The sequence below is a fragment of the Hirundo rustica genome, chromosome Z (genome assembly GCF_015227805.2).
Source record: "Hirundo rustica isolate bHirRus1 chromosome Z, bHirRus1.pri.v3, whole genome shotgun sequence".
Taxonomy (NCBI): domain Eukaryota; kingdom Metazoa; phylum Chordata; class Aves; order Passeriformes; family Hirundinidae; genus Hirundo; species Hirundo rustica.
The window spans coordinates 2,452,746-2,475,592 of record NC_053488.1 but is presented as its reverse complement, the minus strand read 5'-3'; the positions used below and the strand labels follow the sequence as shown (position 1 = coordinate 2,475,592).

The window sequence follows — 22,847 nt, the reverse complement described above, 5'->3', positions numbered from 1 at the left end:
CTTTTATAAAAAGCAACTATGAGGAAAAAAAGTTAAAGATCACACTAAACATATTCTTCCCCACATTAAAATCCCAGGTTGTAAACATATCTTTTGCTAAAAAACACATAGTTTTACATGGTTTTTTTCCCTTGAGGTTTTTGCTGAGTTACTTATTACACATAAAATGAGTGACAGAAGGCACTGCATGCCTCAAAAGGTATTAATGACTTCACATTTATCAACATTTTTTAACCACAGAGGCATCTGTAAATGTAGTCGTGCATTTTCTGCTCACAATCAAGCTAAGGGGGACTGGCAAGGGTACTGAGAAGACCCTGCTTGTCCTCCACCCCTAACACCAAGGACACTGAGCTCATGTTTATCAGCCAATACAAGAATACCAAGATCAGGGTGTCCCAGCTATGCTCTGCAGTGCAAGAATCCAGCTAGATGCTACCACGATGTCTGCGGCAGCAGGGAACTCGCCCAGTCCAGCTCCCAACCTCACAGCGCACTCAGTCTCCACCTCTACTCCTCTAAGTGCCAGCAAACCCTCTACTTCACCTACACCACATTAGGAACCCCAGGATCAGACAAAGTGTAACCACTTTTGAAGGCTTCAGAACAAGCAATGCCAGACTAACGCAGCTACCCTGCACTCAGGACAACGCACACCCCAAGGATGACCCTATGGTGCTGGTCTAGAAAGAGGCAGACAGTAGTGAGGAGTAAAGAAAAGAAGGTAAATCAGAACTGCATCTGCCTGGTGAAACCTGTGAACTCTGAGGCACAACACTTCCCAGGTCTCTCCTTCAGGAAGAACAGCTTTGCAAAACTTCTCAAGTAACCTGAATGTCATTTACGCGGGTTTGGTCCTTGGTGTTCCACTTGGCTTGTAGCAGGGCAATTAGCAGCACAGTCCCTTTGTCCAGCTGGCAGAATTATACTATGGTTAAGTAAACATGGGGCACGTACACTTTGTTCTCCCTCTTCCTCCCACAGGTATCCCTTCACACGCTTTCGGCTCTGACACACAATTTCAATTAGTATCGGTTTTACCAAAAGTCAAAGGCGAAGTAATGAAATCTCCATCGACAAAACGCATTACCTTTTTGTGCAAGAGGACTTCAGTCATTCACACGGCAGACATTTCACCCTGCAGCTCTACCTGCTCTGTATGTATGCTCTTCTGTAGCTGTATATAAACTATGCGTTTTTAACACTAGAAAATTGTTGCTTATCATCAGCGCTGTCACAGCAGCTCTTCATCACTCCATAAAGAAATTGGAGACCGAGAGGGGATTTGAACACTGCTTCGAGAAGGCTAAAAATAGAAGGTAGCAATGATGGGGAAATAACTAGAGCACACCAAGGATGATGAAAAACCAAGATCAGAGAGCTGCAAAGCAAAAGTCACACTTTTTAAGGCCCTCCACCTTATTTGAGTTCACTGCCTCTGTTAAAGGACCGCTTGCCCAAAGGAGCTTCTGACACGCACTGTCATTTTGGGGACATGACAAGTACTAACCTGAGTCTTTACTGCGTTATCATGCCTGTCCAGAGCACTAATTTAGAGCTGATACTACTCACCACTGCCAGGAATTAACCTTCCACAGTCAACTACAGGCTGAATGCAAAGGATCGACGTGTAAAATTTTGAATTGGACTCAGCAGGGTGTTGAAAATGTTTATCAACATTCATAGACAAGGTCCATTTCCGACACATACAGAAGGCAGGAGACAGGTGTGGGAGAGGGATGACCACAAGCACTGTGCAGATATTAACACACACCTTTAATTCGTGTTGTAACAGTCACAGATTTTAATGGAGCGTTAGCAAAAACCCAGGACCTGCAGCAGGAATTGCTACTGAGAAGGCAGCAAAACTGGAGTTAAGGGAAAGAAATAGTAGTTTTCCACAAAAGGTAACAGACATGATTACAACACAGATATTCCTTTCATGTGCAGTAGGCTGGGTTTTGGGTTTTTTTTCATATAAGGGGCAAAATATGGCATCACGTCCTGCTGCAATATAAAAAAGGCAGCTGATGTGGTTTCTTGTTTTGGTGGTGAGAGCATTATCACAAACACAGGGCAGTAATCACTGTTTTTCTGGTTACAAGCTGGACAGCTATACTGTTTGATTCATTTGTACACAGGAATAAAGGACAACTTGCATTTTGAACCTGTGCTGAGCAAGCAATGGCAATGCAAAGTTAGGATATGTGTATATGCTACTATGTAAAGAGAAAATAAGCAGAAATACTGTGAATAATTAAAATACTTACCAGGAAAATGGATGAGAATGGACTCTAAGAAGAAATCCCTAAACCTTATACTGCATTAGCATCAGCAACTGACTAATTTGAATGAAGTCATCTGAACTTCAGACTGCACCTTCCACAACCAAGTATGAATGACTGAAAATACTGATGCTCAGTGTTTTCTTCCAATAATTCAAAACATTAAAAAAAAATGTTTGCAGTCATAAATCGGATGCTTTGTTATTACTTTAACAGGTTGCTTTTCCTTTCCTAGAACAATTCAAGGCTTTGGGGAACTTTACAAAAGACAGCTAAACAACAACAAAAAAATCCTATGTATCTTTTTTTCCTAATCTATGAAAGATACTATCAATCTGTAAGTGACTTATCTTTGGAAGTTTTTAATCCAAACTCAATTGCCTTCCTTTTAACACTATTTTACCATATTAATTTCAACAAAATCTGAGCTCTGTGGAATTCCATATTACAGGATTTAATTAAAGTGACATAAATAAATCAGTTTAAACATTTAGAATCCGATATAAACTTTTCCTCTATGATTCAACACTTCTGCAAAAACAGCCAGGTATCAGCATAGTTTCCTATTAGCGTCCATAGAACTGCAGCAATTTCTAACAAAATCTTCTATCACTCCTCCACAAATGCTAAAAATAAACAGGTCCAGCAACCTTTCACTCTAAGTTCAACTTCACCGTCTGGCAAGGAGAAGTTGTTAAAATCTGAAAGAAATTGGTTTTCCAGCTGCACAAACCTACCACCTCTCTCAATGGAAGATGACAATTTAAAAAAATATTTAGATTAAAAAAGAAACTAATGATAGAGACAGGGAGCATTCACACAGTATCATCTGATAATAAAAATGTATAAATTCCTGTTCTCATGGCCAACAGAGGACACAGCTGTGCAGAAAGAACCTTCCAGATTTTATTTTCAGAATTCTCTGAGAGAGCACTGGAGCTTATCTTCCCACTCTCAAGGCCCCATGGATAGTCATATTTTCTCTTCACTACAGTTTTCTAGTACATAGTCAATGATGTTTGCAACAGTCTCCTCTGGAATACACACAAAAATCCTTTTTGTTTTACTAGGAGGAAGAATGCTATACTACATTTTAGGCTTGAAGGCTTCAGCCATTTGTCTTTCAAGGTGAATATTAAAACAAACAAAACAAACAAACAAAAACCGCAAACCAACCAAAAAACTTACCCCTTAAAAATGATAGTGCACAAGGATAAGAAAATCCACAAGTCTAAATAAGTCTTTTGAATATTAAGACTGAAGCTATGAAAACAAACTTACAAACCCCATGGAAGAACTGAAGCCAATCACAAGATAAGCTCAATGCAAGGTTAGTGTTGCTAAGTAATTATATCTGTATTTGAATTACACTTTCTACCCCCAATCCTCGTTGCCCTATGTACACTGAAATTTTAATCTCCTGTGGTCCAGATGATGATCCTTTACTTCCATTGGCCCTTAAATTATACAGTGTAATATTTAGGAGGCAAAAGGTTTTCAGCATCTGTTTCCTGAATCAGATAACATTTACATCTGTCAAAGACAAAATTTGAAATCAATACCTGTTTAGAGTTATTTTTCATATTAGACCCTTCACGGGACTTGGGGAGTTGGGTGTCTTCCAACACAAGTGAAAGAGAGAATTGTTGCAAGCCCCAAGTTTCAGTTTCTCCATCTCTCAAAATTACAATTCACTGTACAAGCCCCTTTTCCTCTCCCATCACTGCTGTTGACATGCTCGGAGGAAAGCTGAGCAGGAAGTTTAGAGGAATGCCAAGAAAACACAAATGAGGAGACACATCTATCTGAGGTACACCATGGAGCTCCAAGGCACACACTGCACAAGCCTGATGGTTTTCTAGAAATGCTGGTTGACAGAGAAAGGGCAAGGAGACAGAATTGTGATGCTGGGGTCACCAGGACTTACCCCCATCCCAGCTCATAGGGACCCGTGGCCTCTGGTAATCACCACACAGAAGACTCTGCAGAAAAGGCATGGGTGAATAGTTTTCCAGTAGCTGACTGGACATGTGGTCTGACTCATTTGTTTCTCAAGTACTTCCTTGGGCAGACTCAAAGCTGCTGTACACTTCAAATACCCAGCAAGTTCAACGTCACAGTGAGATATCAACCCTACCTAATTTCTGCACAGGGCTGTCAAGAGGTCAGTTAGAGTTATAAAGCGTTCAGCAGTTTCCATATTTAGCAAGAAAGTGATTTTTCTTTTGTGTGAAAGGAATTCAAAGCAAACATAGGGGAAAAAAAAAAAAATCCTTAAATTAATGGGCTGGGCCTCATACAAGTTTCTAAGCAGAGTCAGTAATTTGACTATTAATTACACAAAGCCATTTTATGAAACAAATGCTTTCAAGCCCTTTTCAAGTTAGGAGTAATAGACTGACCAAAAATTGACAGTTTTACTGGGATTTCAATGCTGCCCATTGTTTGTGATTACAAATGAAAGAATGGATGTCAAAACATAAATCCACATAAAATTAGTTTCCTCATTTCTTTTCTCTCTCCATTAATTTTTAAAATCCATTCAATGAACCAAAAAAAGAAAAAAATCATAATTTTTTAAAATAAATGTTTGAATTTTTTAAACATTTCCTCCTATTTGAAATTCAACTAATTTTATACCTACTTCTCTATGCAAATAATTATCCAAGCAGCCCTCTCTCAGTGCCAAAAGCGTCAAAACATTCACGAGAAACAGTGAATTGTGTTAGAAGATATATTTCACTAATTAATTGACATCAATGCTGGGTCAGCAGTCTTTTTACGAACAACATTTATTTGTGAATACTGATTGACAGGCCAATTACAGTTTGGTTAGCTGGAACTTGACAGCCAACTGCAGATTTATTAACAAACGTTCAAACAGTAGAATACAACAAACGCAAGTTCAATCCAGGTCAAATATGCTACAGCTGAACTCTGAAATCAGCCATTAGAAATGTCTCAGGAGGACAGAACAAGCATGCTAAAGTGTATGTTATACAATTAAGAACGGTATTTAGCTGCCAAAGTGGTATGTCAGCAATGATGATGACTGCCTGTCACATTATACTGGTATTTGAATAAAGCATGAATTATAAATTTATTCTGGGTTTTCTCAAGTGCTATTTTAGTAAGAGTATGTATTTTCTTTTTAACTTTCTAAGTAAAAATTACTTAACTGCATATGAAGATTTATTTTTCCTTCTTTAAACACATACTTATGATACTTCCAAAACATTCCTAGTAAAACTCTTGGTAACCCCAAGGCCTTTACACTGTCCTGGTCTCGCTCAAGTCCCAGAAACAGACAGACAAAGACAAACTGTATTGCTTAACTGTAAAGCAAAGGTAACCTTTTTTGTGCAAAAGGCAGAATATAGCACCAGTTGAAAGCACTCAAGTAACATTAATGAAAAGAGATATTCAGGTGAAATAAAGAGTAACATTTTTTCATCAAAACCCCAAGATCTGAGGATACTGAAAAGCAGACAGAGAACTTTTAATCTCCCTATTTCCATCTTCAGTCCAGTCAGTACTAAACACCACCTTAACAGAAAAACCTGTACAATTTCCTATGCTCATATGAAATCATCACTCTTGGTGTTCATAACCAAGAAAACCTGAACAAATTACATTGTTAACAAAAACATAATCCAGCCTAAAAATTTCCCCTCTGAAGGGAAATTCAAAACCCTTTTGGAGTTGTTGTTTTGTTTTGTTTTGTTTTTAAACTGCGTGATAACATTTCTTTTTCCTTGAAGAAAAGAAATATTCCCCACGTGCTTTCAAGGTCTTCTGTCTCACAGCTCCTGAAAACACCAAGAAGCTGGGACAGCTTGACCCGAGCACCATGTTCCTGGTTCCATGGGCTCCCTTCAGAAGGGACAGCACCAAGGTCACCCCTAGAGAGGAGAGGAGCTGCTGGGCAGCTTTTGGCAACTGCTGGGCTAATGGAGGGAGAGAGGGCTGGAGAGACTACAGGGTATAACACAGGGCTGGGATGGAGCAGAACAGGCTGTGGGTGGACAGAAAGCCACATCTCAGGGAAAACAGGCACAAAGATTTTGCAAAGACCTGGGAAGGACCATGCCTCACTGCACCCAAACCCCTGCACTGGTTGCCAGCAAGGGTTCTACATATATAGGCCACAGGGCATTTATGAATAAACGTTTTAATTTCTCTTCTTACTGCTTTTACTCTTCTCTTTTTATGTTAGCTTTAGTTAACATCTAGCTCTAGTCTCTTCTCTAGTTATGTTAGCTATTCTATTTCTTATATCTAAAGACCATAATTTCTTGATCTAAAAAAATTATATAGGGCTCGCCATATCTGTTTTATAAAGGCCAACCAGCATTCTCCATCAGCATTAACAGCTGTTACCTCCCCTAGCAACTGGAGAACTGGACCAGACATTGGATGGTGATTCCATTTCAAAAACCCTCTTAGTACTTCTAGTAAAGCTAAACCAGTTAGGGACCACAGACACAGAAAGAAAATACGCCAAATTTAATGATTTACATTTTCAGTATTGACCTTGATCAATAGGAAAAGGAGAGAACATTTTGGGGCAAAAGTGACTTTGAAGCTTGCCATATCCAGTCAGCATTTGCCAGCTCCTAATATTTGTCAGTGGTTTTTTTTTTCAGCCACATTGCAAATTTTAACCTAGTTGTTTTAATCTACTGTTAAATATTTTAGTAATCAATTCTTCATAGCCCAATTCTGTAAAGGACTTTTACTAAATACAAGGTAGGAATCACCCCAAAAAATATTTGTAAAAGCAGGAAGACCTGGATTTTCCTGCAGATGATAGCAGTTCCTGCAGGGAAACTGCAGGGAAAGAGCATTACCCTACTCCTCTGCTGGGGACCCAAATATGCTTCTTTTGTAGGAGAGATATTTTAATCTGATGGAGTTTATTTCCCTGCAGATAAGATACAGACCAGATAGCAGTGGCCAAGCATATTTTCTCCTTTTCATTTGTTTGCTTGATTTTAGGGAAAAAAAAATAGTAGACACTGAAAGGAAGCAAAAATGGAAAAGTATGTGATTACCAGGTATACCAGGTACTGCTTCCACTCACAATTGTTTAAATATATTTTCTTCTTCCTAGTCATCTCAATTAAATTTATGTCTTTTAAGGCTTAATTTCATTTAAAAAAATGAACAGTACCAAGGTAGAGTCAGACAAGGCAACCTTTTCTGAACAGGAAGGAATGCCTTCTGAAAGAAAATAACATTTTACCCTATCAAGATGCCCTGAAAGCCACAGGAAGCTTCACAGAACAATTATGACAATGGCAGATAAGTTACATCAAAGTGCAAAGAAATCCCTTACTAGAGCCCAAATATGAATTTCTGGGTACACCATTGACTTCAACAGGAATTTGGCTGGAGCAAGATTCAGAGGAGTAAATTCATTATGCTTTTGAGCCTATTAGCAAGGGGAAAGTGGAGAGGGAAGGCCAGAGCTTCCTCACTATTTCACACGGCTGCCATGGGTCAGGCAGGACACCAGTACTTCTCACTGGATGAAGTTCAACCACGCCAGGCACCAACAGAAGACTGATGCCCTGGAGATGTTCCTTGGACAGAATGGGCCAACACCTTGCAGGGAAACCTGTCAGGTCAAAACTCTCCGGAGATTTTGGGAGGGAAACAGCTGGAATTCTGGAAACATGGATTTTAGGATTTTTAGTTATGCAGCAACTGCTTTGTTGTAATCATTAAAGTTGGGAAAGGCATATATTTTCTACTGACCTCTCTGCTTGGTACTGTCCTCAGCCAAAAATGTCAGACTCAGCTAAGCAGAAGAAACTGAGTAGCTGGTGGTCTCTGCTCATTAAAGCATAATAACCCACTACAGACAGGCTCTCCTCTCATCATCTGAAACCTCTAACTCCAGCCAGCAACCTAACCCCTCCCACAGCCACCACACTAATAATGTGTCAAATGGGTAGACCAAATAGGGATGGAGTTCTCTAAAAAGCCCAGGAAAAAAAAACACTTAAACCATTGATTTTATCAACTCCATGGTATCCGTAGAACTGACTACATGAAAACTCAATGAAGTGAGATTTTTATCTCAAGTTGCATTTCTCGTACTTAGAGCTGCAACGGGAGAATATTGCTCGAACATACGGTTTGTTTGCTTGGGTTTTTTGCTCATTTTTTCTTCACAAGGACCCAAGTAATCAGCTGTGTATCCTGTGTCACAAGATTGAGGCAAAGGATCACAGAAGAAAAAAGCTCGCTCCCTGCTCCTGCCCGAAGCCCTCCTACATTTCATGTGGAATGTGTTCTTTACATCCCCTTCTGGTTCTGGGGGAACTTCTGGTCCCCCACACTCCGGGGAGACTATTGAGCTGATTTCCAACTTCTGAAAAAATTCAACAGTTAATCAGCCACAGCAGCACGTGTAGCCCTGTGACACCTAAACCGCTCTAAATCACTATATAGATTATATTTGAAAACCAATGCCTATGAAACAACGGAAGGCCATGCTTATCACAAGCAGAATTTAACAAACATCAGTAGAAATTGGCAGTATTTGACTTAGCCCCACAAACATGACGGTTAAATGCATGCCTTTATCTCTGTATTCTATGCCTAGTGCCCCTTCTACTGCACCCAAAGCATATTGAGCTGGTGTCTCAAGTCTCCTAAAAAATCGGTGTACACCCTACCATCAACAGTGAAAGACATGCTCCGTTAGCTGAAGTATAAATTAACACGCCTGCAAACACCTCAGTGGCCTGAGATGAAATTTAGCCTGGAAAGTATAAGAGGAAACACAGACAAAGGGACATGTGCAAAGTGCTTAGAACCCAGTCAGGTACACGTTAAGCAGTTTATTATCCAAGCAAAGCCAAAGTTCAAGCATGGAAGCGTGGTACTTTAAAAATGTCGTATTTTTTGCCCCAGCTTCCTTGAACTCAGAGAGCACTGATTACAAAATTTAGCCTTGGAAAGACTAGGCACAAATAAAATAGAAAATAAGAAGATCTCATTGGTGCAGGCTGTTTCTGATTTCTTCAGACCATTCCCACTTTTATTCAGAGACAACTTGTAGAATCATAAAATCACAGCACGTTTTCAAGCCGGAATGGACCTATATGAATTATTAACTTCAACTCCCTGCTCCTTGCAGGAGTGTTCCGTGCATTTATAGCTGCACGAGGACCCTGAAAGTAAACGAAAGACAACTTCACATTTTACATCCTGAGCAAATGTCAGAAGAGCAGCTTCTCTTCTCACTGTTTTCTGTGGGTGACTAGGAGAGAACAGCTAAACCAAAGCAAACAGTGAGTTTGCTTCCTGTTCAGCACCATCTAACAGGCTTGCAGCAGCTGGGAGCAAATAAAGAAACACATTACCATGGTGAAAATCACCTTACAGTACTGCTAGGAAAGGCAATATAGCTCTGGAAGAACACAACAGAAATATGCCAAAGCGCCAAGTCCAACTGCAAAATTTAATTTTTGCTGAAGCGTGCATAGGACAGCTTTTTGGTAGCCTGCTCCTCTATGAAAAGGCAGAGACAACCTGTTCCCTCTATCAGTGCATATGCAGGTCTAAAATTAATTTTGTGTTTGACATCAATAAATTGCACTTTATGTGGAGATCTCAAATCCCTTTAGGAATGTAAAAACAACATTTCAAAAATTTGCCAACAAAAATAATAGAGGCAGAAGAAAAACTGTGTGACTTCCCCTTATGCATACCAAAATAGTGAAATCTTAATACACCCAGAGGAGCAGGTGGCCTCAATACAGTTTTCAAGAATTTTCAGGTACAAAACTTCCAGAACTTTCCTACTTCAACAGGATTTTTATTACTAATTTCCCCGATAAAAGGTGGCTGAAACGTACGCTTTGGTATGAAAACAGATTTTGTTAGCGCCATCTCCTGGTGATAAAACTGAAAAATCATTAACTGGAGCTGAAGATTCTCAGAGTAAAGTGAAAATATAATAGTTAGATCTGGTTTGGTTTTCTTTTTTTTTTTTTAATGGCTTGACCTGAGACATCAAATTTTCCTCTCTGTAAGCTTGGAGGATACAGAACTCACTATTTTAGTGATTTATGTTCATCCTAAAATTTAGCCAATTTTAGGATGAACATAAAGAAGCATCAGTGACAACGGAGGAAAACCGCAGGCAGTCATCAGAGTGGAAACAGGTGTCATAAAGCTGCTGATAAATACACCCCATCCCCTTCACTAGGTTTTCCCCAGTTGAATACAGTAATATCCAGTCTAGGAAAATCAAATCAAATCCAGCACCCTCGCTATATTGCATTTTGGATGGCTGCCATTAATTTTAAATCTCACTGTCCGAGTCCACAAAGTGGAGGGTAAAGGGTATAAGACACAGTATGAGAGAAGTTAAAATACACTCTTAACACAGAATGGGTAACTGTTGGCAATAAGCCTAATACTCTTGAGTGGTTTTACAGTTCTTGTGTAAAGTAGCTCCTTTTTGGCATTAAGCCGAACACTCTTCATGGGCATTTTTTCCAAATTGCCTGGGGCTTTATAACACAGAGCCCAACATGCATTTTGGCATCACCAGCTTTTCTTATTTTCTTCAACATTTTGTTCTTAAACAGAATTCTGAATGTTTTAGACAAAGATTGTAAAAGTACAGAAACAATGTAAATCATTCCCTCCCGCCCATCATTTCTGTTTAAGAGCTGCCTGAACATCATTTGTGCTCAGGAGTTGAACCGTGTCCGAAATATGAAAGATGGAGGAGAAAATAAATAACCCTGAAATAAGCACTCGAAAGGAGTGTCTTGCAACAGGAATCTGTGCACTAGCTTTTACATAAAAGTTAAGTAAACTTCTTGCACATTCTAGGAGAGGCATAGCAACAGTGAACCTGCTTAAGCCCAACCAGGACTGCTGATCATCCAGCCCCTAAAACTAACTGCAGGTTTAAACCCAAGGAGTCTCATGTTCACAGCTGTGCCATTTTGCAAAGTCCTAGACAAGAGAAGAGAATCCACCAAGGCCCATCCTTATCGTCTTCAGAAACTGGATTTCCCCAAACATCTGCCAGAGCTGCAATGCCAATGCATTCCTTGCGTTGATGGATTCTAAGTTGTTTTTTCAAGCATATCAAAAGATATGCAAAGCTGTGTCACGCTGGATAAAAAAAAAGATCATTACCACTTAGTTTTTCATATTTAAATATCATCACCAACCATGCTTTAAAACTGCCTGGTTATTGATTATAGAAAACAGCTGAAAAAGAAAGTGAGTCTTGAGCAAAGCTTTCTGCATAAGGAACTGCACAGAATACTGATGAATGTCTTTTTTTCAGGCTGAGCCAACTGACACATAAAAACCAAAAGTACTAGAGAGCAAAATAAGTATGTTAAAGAGATTTCAAGTGTAGCTCAAGCTGCTTACTGATTAACACTTCAGCATGTAACAGTCCTCCACAGACCGGTGTGGTTATTGTTCAAAAGTGAAACAAGGCTCTTTTGGCAACTGGAGACAAATTAGCCTCCCTGACCAAGTTCACAGTTCTCACACAGCATTAGTAGCACTGGAGCTGATTCTTCTTCCAGAGTCTCTGGAGGGAAAATCAAATCTAATCAAATCCCAACATGTTATGTCTGTCACCTATTTCCAGGATAAGGAAGAGCCCTGATGATCTCTAACAGAAAACAAGCTCATCTTACACATGAACAAATGAGCTAATTGACACATTTTACCATAAAAAAAAAAAAAAAAAAAAAAAATTACAGTCACATTTGCAAGAAAGCAGAAAATAAAACACAGAATTGTCTTTATATCAAGGAATAAACAACACTAGAGAAACCTCAGAAATGGAAGATGACAGGTCTTTTCAAAGCCTGAAAAAAGGGGGTCCATGACTATACGCACAAGTTTCTGTAATTCTTACTGAAATGCCCCATTGCAGGGGGGACAGATGTCCAGATTTGCCTCCTCAAGCTCCATTTCAAGTATATTTATGCCAAGTCTTCACAACTATGGCACCGTTTCCACCACACGCCCACATGCTGACTGCACTGGTTTTAGCAGAGCAGTCAAGGTAGAACAAAAGGCCAGACTGGTTTCAAGGATTGAACAGCCCCCAAAATTAGTGTCACCTGCTGCCAGGGAGAATGGGGAACAGAAGGAGATGGCTGTGGCGCTCACGAGCCACTCAGAGTTACTGAAAATCCTGCCAGACACACCAGCTCAAACCACAGTCACAGAAGACAAAAATAAGCGTCTGGTTTTGAAGGGATTGCAGTTGTGTTTCCGAATGCTCCTGTGCTGTGCTCTCCTCCAGCCCTTCTCTGCTGTGAACTGCCACAGGGTTTGAGGGACCGCAGAGTCTTTTCTGTGGTTTTGCTGTTTTCTCTTCATGTTGTTTTATGTATATCCTTTAGAAGCTGAACTGCTGTTTTTCCTGCTTTGTCCATGCCTATGTGGTGCTCCCCTGCTGCATGTGCTTCTCAGCTCAGACCGAGGAGATGGCAGAAACAAGTGCATTAGCTGAGTTCATCCAAATGAACATCCTAAGGAAGGCAAAAAAACCCCAGGCTGCCTCTCCCTTCCCCCTGTCCACATTGTGGGCATTCAGGTTGTGAGTGCTGGAGGTGCTGCAGCCTCACTGATGTCACAAACAGCACGTCAGCATGGCTTTTTGGTCACAGTGAAAATGCTTCACCAGCCAAATCCAGGCTGCTTTAAGACTAAAACATATTGTATTACTGCTCCTAAACTTTGAATGGATTGTCGTAACACCCTAAGTATGACCTCTGTGATTCAGATGAAGGATCCAGCTTCCCCAGCAGGATCCTCCGTCCTGGAGTGCTCACCGATAATGCTGAGGGAAAAAACAGAAAGTGAGCTTCCTAATTATTCCCACAGCTACATCCTGCCAACTACCTACACCAGCAGGGATATGATTATCTTTAATACTTCTCAGTGAGCTTCAAAAATATCTTTTCATTGACTGAATATGAGAGAGAAGTGTTGAATGTACTGGTGTTTTCAGAAAGTGTGTGCTGCTTTCAGAAAGATCTGGGATTTTTATTACTGCATGAGGCATGAGAACACTCAAGATATGCCTGAACACGGTCCAGCTCACACAAGTCCATTGTCTGCACACAGGAATAAACAAGACAAGCAAAAAGAACAGCTACTAGACTTCCTAGAAAACAAAATTATTATTCAGATGCGCATAAAGTGTAGATATGCTGGTACTAAATCCTCAAATATGTAACTTTTGGACATCACCGAATTAGATCACCGTTCTAATTTTAACTGTTTGATGTACACACCTTAACATAAATTACTTCTTTAATAGAACATTTAGTAAAAAGCTGGCTTTTAAAAATTGTATTATTTTTCATAACAAAATTTCTGCCAGAAGAGGTACATTGATGACAGAGGCTGAAGACTAGCGTTAGTATCTGAAGTCCACAGTATTTTACCACCTCGACAGTGTTTATACATAGTCTTCCCTAATCCCAGCCCTTCAGCTGAATTTCCTACTTCCTATCTCACCAAAAAAGTGGACTATATAACATGTGTGCAAGCTAATCAGGCCAAGAAGGAAAGGGAGAATCGACAGCATCTAGGAACACAGCAATGAGGCACAGCAGATAAAAATCCCAGTTCAAAAAAACACAAACCAGGGAGACTGAACTGGCTGGTGTTCTCTTCACCTTCTCATGCTGCTCTATCGTGTAGGGCTACTTTAAAGATCCCAGTAGGAATCTCAGTTCTCAGACACGTAATTTTGAAGACAGCAAGAATCAGGCCCTGCCTGTAGTGAAAGAGAGACAGAAAAGTTGCTCCAACACTGTCATGTGGGGAGTCCACATCTTTTCACTCCATGCACCGTGGATTTACACCCACCACCTTCCACCACCTGGAGCACCAGACCAGTGATCTCAGAGGTCAGGCAACGGATATGTAGATATGTTACCACTGGTCTGACTCAGCAGAGCACTCCACATGCAGTTAACTTTCAACCAGCCCTGGAATGACAACCGGCTCAAGCCTGCAAGCCTCGCGGAAGAGGGACGGACTTCCTAAGTTTTCAAAGGGAAGTGGTGGAGAAAAACAGAAAATGGAGAGAAGCAACACGCTTTGAATAAAATGGGAGGTCTATCCCCGTTTCCCCACTTTCACTTGGATACCAATCCAAGTCTTTTTCTCACTTATTTATTTAATTTTAAACCATTTAATTATTTTCTATACATTACATTCTCATGTCTCGGTACATTAAATTTTGAAAATATGATAAAAAACTCCTCCAAAGGGATATCCTCATCTCCAGCATGGCCAGAGTCAAGAAGTATTGCAAACTTAAATGTTCCATTTTGACTTCTAAGACCCAAGAGCAGACGGTCAAGTACTTTTTCATCTGATGCACAAGCACGTACTCACAGAGAACCAGACTCCAAATTTTGTGAGTGTCATGCACCATTAATTTCTACAGCATAAAGAGTGGTTTCAAGAAATGAATTACAAACCTATGGTCAAGACAAAACACTCCACAGCAATGTCCACCCTAGACACCTTAGAAAAGCATGACTATTCCTGCTTTCATCAGTAAGCAGCTGTTAGTCACCAGTGGAAAGGTGTGTTCATGCATCCAAGGAGTATTCCTGATAGCACTGACAAAATTCTGGTGCCATGGAACATAAAAATACTCTCTGGTTTTGTTGAGTCAAAAGGTTAGGTTATCCTGTTTATAGAGAATCTCAGGACAACTCAGTGATTCCAAGCAACTGCTGTGTAATATAAAGTCCCCCAGCATAACCAAATTACGAGTTTCTTTTGTGGAAAATATCAAGACATCTTGTTGCAGTGTCTCTTCCTTTGTAGGAAAAGAGTGGTAAAGAAGTGACTGGCTTCTGTCTACTTAAACCAATACCATCTGGGTATGTGCTGTTGAAAAAAAAATTGCTATTACTGATGCCAGTGGAAAAATGAATATTATCTTCACCTCTGTATGGCAAGAAAGTATTTGAAAATTCTTCCTGCTTTGGCTTTAAAAACTCTGGGACTGGCAGTTCTGGGGGCTGTGGGACTCATAATAAAGGGATCTCATTTGCAATCACACATTTCTTGGAATTTAGGGCAAGGGAGTGAATAGGACTGTCAGTGGTGCTGCCCTGAGGAGCTATCCCTCCTCCAAGTGCAGGCTGGCAGATTCCAGTAGCTGGGATTGGGGTGCTGCTATTTGAAGATAGGAAGGATGTTCCTGCATGAATTCTGACAGGGGAGATCTACTGTCCACAGATGATATTAGATCCATGAGGAATATCTGCTTTCCAATGGCTCATACTGTATGACCTCCCACTCCTTTTTAAGAAATTAATATAATGAAAGTGTGTTTTTACAGACTCACAGCTATTACTGATATGAATCCAAAGTCAGCAAGAAGCCCACTGTGTATTACACCTGTTTTAAAAAAAAAAAAAGTAAATAGAAACAAACTATATCATAGTAACAGATGAAGGAGGACTGCACATGACTGTTAATTTTGTGACTTTATTGGCCACAAGAAACAAAGTACAAGCTCTGTATGGTCTCTTAGGAAGAAAGAATAAAGCCAAGCAATGACTTAAGTAAGCTCTAACACAAAGAAAACCTCTTTTTCCTTTCTCCATGCTTCAAAAAGCTGAAGTTTGCAATAAGGTCAGCTGTCTTCACATTATCTAAATCAGCCATGACATTAAGTGAGTGCTGACTGAGTACAATAAAGCAGCCAGGATTGAAAGGACCCTCTGATAGGGAATTGTCACAAGGATGAACTCAGCTAATGCACTTGTTTCTGCCATCTCCTCGGTCTGAGCTGAGAAGCACATGCAGCAGGGAAGCACCACATAGGCATGGACAAAGCAGGAAAAACAGTTCAGCTTCTAAAGGATATGCATAGAACAACATGAAGAGAAAACAGCAAAACCACAGAAAAGACTCTGCGGTCCCTCAAACCCTGTGGCAGTTCACAGCAGAGAAGAGCTGGAGGAGAGCACAGCACAGGAGCATCCGGAAACACAACTGCAATCCCTTCAAAACCGGAAAAACGCTTATTACAAGCCTATAGATGTGCCGTAACTGAAATGTAATCACATAGCGGCAAATCTTCGAGGGCATCTTTACAATTACACCAATAACTTTCGGACTCTGACTTTCGCCACTTAAGTTTTCCCATTACTTAAATCTTAGAAGACCAGACCGTGAGGGGTTTGAGAGATCACCTCAGCCACAACCTACCCCAAAGCAGAATCGAGTAGATCTAAACATTTCCTGACCTTAAGAAGATTTTTAGGGAAAAGCTGGTCTTGTCAGTGTAAATCGCTGGGCTAAGATATCATACAGATGGGGTATAACTTCAGCCCTAATTCAGCGGAACAGCTCAGGCCCAATTTTCATCACCAGGTTCATCTGTTTAGCATTAAGCACATGTTTAAGCAGTTTGTTCAATCATAGAGTCAGTGCCTAATTAACTTGTTCAGACAAACAAATTAAGTTGACAGAAACAAAAATGAAGTACGGCTTCAACCACAGTTTTAATTCATATACACATTAAGGTTTTAATTAAGTGTTACGGTCTTCTTGCAACAAAACACTGAACTGTAACTCATCTTCAGCACAAAATTTTCAACACTGAAACCACTAAGATTCCAACCAGCATATTCATGACTGAATTGAATGTAAAACCTTCCTACTTAAACCTTTGCTTACTCTGATTCTGCAATGTCTCCGTTTTCTCCATCTGTGAACTGTCAGAGAACACAAAGCATCCTGTTTATTTCACAAAACTGCATTCACTGAACACTTCTAGACTGAAAGTCATCTAGATGTCTACAGAGACATCTCTGCATAGATTATTCACACACACTTTACAGGTAAAACTCACTAAAAATGAAAGGCCTAAGCGTGTTATCTTCAAAGGCAAGAGCAAAATCCCTAACTAGGAGACACATGCCTTAACCACACTCAAATGGTCATAAAAGTCTTATCCTACATACTATTTCTTTTTATTGTTACATTTTTATGTTGTGGGAGTAAAAATGGTAAAGCACAACAATAAAAATCAGTATTATTTATTTTCATGCCTGGGTGAAGCATAAATCACTCTTTCCAATTCAGCTGAGGAGAGGTGAATGTTCTTAAATTCTGAGTTTATGTTAAAATCAGAAAGTTGCCTTAACACAGGTGACTAAGTCTCTAGAAAAGGACATTAAAAAAAGAAAAAAAGGTCATGTTTTGCTGTCAAGGGTTTGTACCATGTCACTATAAACCAGCTACAAATAAAAATAATTCTTCCCTCTAGCTCCTGTCTGCAATTTTAACTACATGAGAAAAGTACAAATATAATCAAGAAAAGATTATAACATGATCAATGCATTACCTTTATTCAACAAAAGCAACTTCAGTTTAATCAACAGAATTTTTCTACATAGGTTACGCAGGCCTACAAGCCCTGAAGTCAAAAACTGAAGTCAATATACAACTTATTGTAATAGATAACTTGCTATAATGCTGGTGTCCCTTGCTATTCTTCTCAAGCAATGTTATATCTTACAAGGAAAGATAGTGCTCTATGCTATCATCTTTTCTCATTAGCTACTGTTGTGTTTTTTACACTTGGAGAAAGGCCTCTGGACTCATAATATGTTAGTAAAGTTTTTTAGAACAAACTGACCTGACAGTAGAAACAAACCAAATTTTTATGAGAAACATGTTAAGTAATTTTTCTGCATTTCTTCCTCTAATCTCCTTTCTGATTCTATCATGAAAATGTATAACATTACATTGACATGCAAATGAATACATTCTGTCTTTAAAATACTTAAGCACCTCGGAGTGCTTAAGTCTTCTCATTTAAAAAATCATTATTTTGTGGTATTTTAGTATGAATTTCCATCAGGAAACCAGGACCTTCTCAGAGCAGAGGCCAAGGTGAAGCAGACCAAAGAATCAGATTATCTAGAGGTGCATTAAGTCATATATAACTAAGTAATTGTCCACTGGACATGAATTATTTTCTAAAAGTCTAACTAACTTTTGCATCAGCTCCATAAACAGCGACCCGTAACAGTAAAACCCCATACACTTCTAATCAAAGTGATCTTGGAAACTGTGAGAGTACAGCACCAAATACAATGGCTTATTTAGAAATAAGCTTTGCAATCCTGAATAGGGTTGAAACTTATTGTGCTAAGTTAAAACACACAAAAATCCCCCCAACAAACAAACTAACAAAAAACCCCCAGAATCATAACCTGAAATTAAATGGCTGTACTGACAAATTATTTTGTTCTATCAAAGGAACAGAAGCACTTTCCATCCTTTAATGCAATATTTCTGTCCACCAGTAAGATACTGTAGTGACCTTCTTGTGCTCCCACAGACGTCAAAAGAACACTTATGTCCCCTGCTCTCAAAGTCTCTTTTTTCCTAAGCTGACATTACTCAAAGCTCTATGACTCTGCATCAATAACATTATGACAACATAAGTGCTCAAAATCCATAGCAATGATTCAAAAATTCACTTTCATCAAAACAAAATTTAAATTCAAGCTGAACTGAAGCCTTGGAAAATCCAAACACTAATCCTCCAGAAAGTGAAACAAAAGAATAATTCACAATGTCTGTGGCACAGTATGCTATATGCTATAGTCTACTTTTACAGGGCAGTTTGGAGAGTTTTGATCAGAGTTGGCTTACTGCTTCACCCACCGATAGAAGAGGTAAAAATATTTTTCAATTTAAACAAAAGCTAACAACAAACTCCACTGAAGAGATCAGTTTAAGGACTAGTAAATCCAGTTCAGGAGATGCTTTCACAAAATAAGTTATCAGACACTGGCATTTTGCACACAGTGTAGCAAGCACTATCCCAAAGGAGAAGACTGAAAGACAGGGCACTGAACCTCCTATTTTCCCTTCCTGTTTTTCCACTGGACACATCTCACCTCTGCAATAGCCACCAGACACTACAGAAAGCAAACACAAACCATAACCCCCTCCTTTGGGACTGTGCATTCCAAGACTGTGAGCGCCTGCCCTCATCCCAAACATGAATATGGACAGCCAAGCCTCCCACTGTGCTCCCCTCCACAACCTCCTTGGCAAAATAAAAACTTACTCCCTCCCAGGGCTAAGCAACCAACATGGTCACCCAAAGGGTCTACCTACCCTCTGAGCTCTATTCTCCCCTATCAGCCCTTCTGTCTTTGCATGGCCATGGTTCTTGGAGCATCATGGGGTTTGGAGCATCATGGGTTTTGGAGCATCACCTCTCCGTGGCACCACAGTGAAATACTCAGAAGTATTGAGGACACAGCCCTGATGAGCCAGTCTGGGTGGTCAGGAGTGTCATGCAGAGGGGGAAGGAACAGGCACCAAAAGCTTCACCTCAGCCTCGCTGACTCCTTTGTGTCTCACAACTGCTTGTGAGAGGGACACACCCCAACACAGGTGTAAGCCGCCATGCATTTTCTAAATAGAGCACACATGTACAAGAGGTGTTACAATTTTTGTACAGTTATCCAGTTTGCAGACCAGAACATGCTAATGAATTCTCCTTGAAAAGGAAAATCATGCAGAGATTTAACTCTGCAAGAAATAATAACTGAGCATTTGAAATAAGGCTTGGAACAATAGGTAGATTAAGAATCCTAACTACAATAAAGGAAGACAATGTGATTTCAAAACTGAGGCTAAAAAAATAAGCTTTTCTCTCAGTTTTTATAGAGTATTTTCCCCACCTCCCATATCTGCCAGCATCTCAGAACTCAAGCACTACTGAGTATAATAAATACATCATATTAGCATCCACTGTTTTGGTCGTTTGTACCCATTTCTTGACAGCTGTATTCTTGAAATACCACAGGGGGCTTCATTCCAAACTGAAATACTCTGAAAATATCACATTTTTCTAAAGCCCAGGTCATCAGCCAAGGGAAACTAGAAAAGGCCACACAATCTAAAAGTTTTTATAGTTCTCGAGCATCATCAGAATGCCCTCTTGATGCAACATGAACAAGCAAGGCAAATGATAGCTGAAGATCTTCCACAGCACTCAAGGCAACCAGCCCCCAGACACGAGTGAGTTTCTCAGAGCTAGTAAAATGAAATCTACTAATTACTTATTACTTGCATCACTATAATTCCTAGGAAGATTAGTCACAGAAAGGAATGCCTTTGTGCAAGGGACTGTACAAACACAGAGCAGAGCACAGTCATTGATACTGCTGCAACTGCCACCAAAAGGGCAGCCATTATCAGTGGACAGGATGATGTATATCCCAGGGTAGTTACCATTTTTGCCAGCCTGCCCGAGAAACCTTCCCAGGTTTTTCATGTTAATTAAGATCTCCTAAGCCTCTTCTCATACCAGGACCTTAAACATCAGAGCTGTGCCACTGCAAGAGGTTGCTCCACAGGAACAGCATGAGCTTCCCAGGAGCGAAGTTACTCTCATCAGGGCTAGCTACAGCCTCCAGACAAGATGCTTGAAAAATCCAATACAGATCAGACAGCACTGAGTACCTGAGTCTGAGGCAAGCTTTCTGACGTGCCATCAATAGCCACAGCATCCCCACCAGCAAACAAAGCTTCCTGCCAAGCCCTGATTCGCGCGCCTTTTACTCCCGATGCTGCCTTGCTCACTTTGCCTGTCACGGCTTTCCAGGAGTGCGGGCACAATTGCTAACGCCGTAGTGTCGGCAATTTGGGTATCTTCAGCCCACTGAGGACACAGGAAACCACCACCAACGTCCCCGTGTGAGCCGACGGCAATGCGGAGGCAGAGGCACGGACACCTGCCCTGCCTCGGTGCCCCGGCTATGATCACCACTCGTGGGGTAGAGCAGGAGGCCACCACGCTGCCCGGCTGAGGGACAACCACCGCCACCCTTATCCCAACCACGGCTCACCCCACAGACCTCACAGCCAAAGCATCACCACCTCCAACCGGGGCCAAAAGCGAACAAGGGAGGAGGGCACAGCTAAAAGCCACGAATTTCGAGTCTTTTAAGTTTTAAGAGGCGGGAGTTGCGCCGGCTGACGAACAGAGCTGTCACCTCACCAAGCAGGACACGTCGGGTCCCGTGCAGCGGGGACAGTCCTCGGCTGAGAGCGAGCCCCGGGCGGGACAGTGCCCGGCATCAGAGCCACGGCAGCCCCGCGGGATGCACATCCCTCCGGCGGCACCCCCGGCCGCTCCCGGCTTCCCGCCCGCGCCGCTCCGCAGCCTCCCTCCGCGGCTACCTATCTCCGCTTATTCACCCGCGGGATGACCAATCTCCGGGACGCGTGTCTGCCCCGTCCTTCCAGACAGCGCTGCGTCCCCATCTCGGCGGCGGGCCGGCCGGCGAGGTGAGTAACCGCGGACTGACGGCACCACACCGCCAGGAGCGTTTGTTTTGCTTTCCCTTCTCCTCCGCCCTCCCCGCGCTGACACGGAGGCCGTGTGAGCCGCCGACTCACCCTCTTCCCCGCCGGGGGCCGCCGGGAGCGGGTCTCGGGAGCAGCTCCGGCCAGCGGGGCAGCGGAGGGGGCCGGGCGGTGTGCCGCCGCCCGCACGCCGCCGGGAGCGGGCAGGCTCGGCGGGGCGCGGCGCCGCCGCGGGGCTCGGGGCACTTCACCTCCCGCCCGCCCCGCCGGCAGCGCGCAGCTCCCGCCGAGCGCGGCCGCCCCGTGCCCCGCCGTCATGTGCCCGCCGTTAACCCTTCCCGCGGGCCCGGCCCGCCCCGCCGAGCCGCGCCTGCTCCGCCGGGCGGGGGGAGCCGAGCCCCGCCGCGCCCCCCGCTCCGTGGGGACACGGCTCTGTGTCTGTGTGTGTGTGAGAGTGGGGTGGGTTGATGTAGGGGCGAGAAGATGGCGAGAGAGGGTGCTGGAGGGGATGGGGGAACGGAGGGGTGCCCCGGCCGGGGGGCGGAGGTGTTTGCGGTAAAAGCGGGGGGCTTGTGTCTGTGTGTAACGGGACCGGGGGGAGCTGCAGGGCTGCACCAGTTCTGGAGGAGGGATGTTTAAAAGCTCTAAGGGCTGCAGGCTCTCTGGAGGAAGAGTCTGGGGAATGCGTGGGGATTTGCGCGGAGGCTGTAAGGGAGCACCCGTGTGTGAGGTGGACGAGAAAACCTAATGGTAGGGCGGGATTTACCTGCTACCCTGGAACAGGACTTTGGAAGTGGGAAAGAGGATGAAGGGGCTCTATGTCTGGTGGCATTTTTTGACCAGGCATAGAAAGCTGTTGATACGCATGCAGGAGACTTTCTGAATTAGAAGGAAGTCTGACCTGGAAATACCAGCAATGTGATAAAGTTGGAAGTATCCACTCAGAGCGAAAGCACAGGGATGCCGAGGGCCCGAGCTGATTATCAGCTCCTGCAGGAACATTGTAGCCGAGAGGTAAATGCCGTGGAGAGCACCCATTGCTCTCGAAAAGACTCCTACACGTCTAGAGTATGGCCCAGCAACTGAAACACGTTAGTTCTTTCTGTTTGGGTCAGTCTTATTCCCCTCTGGTGTGACTGCGGAATTGAGACTATATATGAGCTGGAGCTAGAGGTG

At 42.1% G+C, this 22,847-nt stretch overlaps 1 protein-coding gene across 2 annotated transcripts in view; it reads right to left on the bottom strand.

Moving 5' to 3' along the window:
- The window catches only part of GLIS3 (GLIS family zinc finger 3), a 170,628-nt gene extending 148,802 nt beyond the window's left edge, over nucleotides 1-21,826 (bottom strand). The window contains exon 1 of one of the 2 annotated variants that reach the window (XM_040091051.2): nucleotides 21,765-21,826. The gene's annotated coding sequence lies outside the window, so the exon portion shown is untranslated. Of the gene's footprint in view, nucleotides 1-21,563; nucleotides 21,658-21,764 lie in introns of those variants that run through there. The other variant, XM_040091049.2, reaches the window with a different exon arrangement.
- Between the last annotated feature and the right edge of the window lie 1,021 nt (nucleotides 21,827-22,847).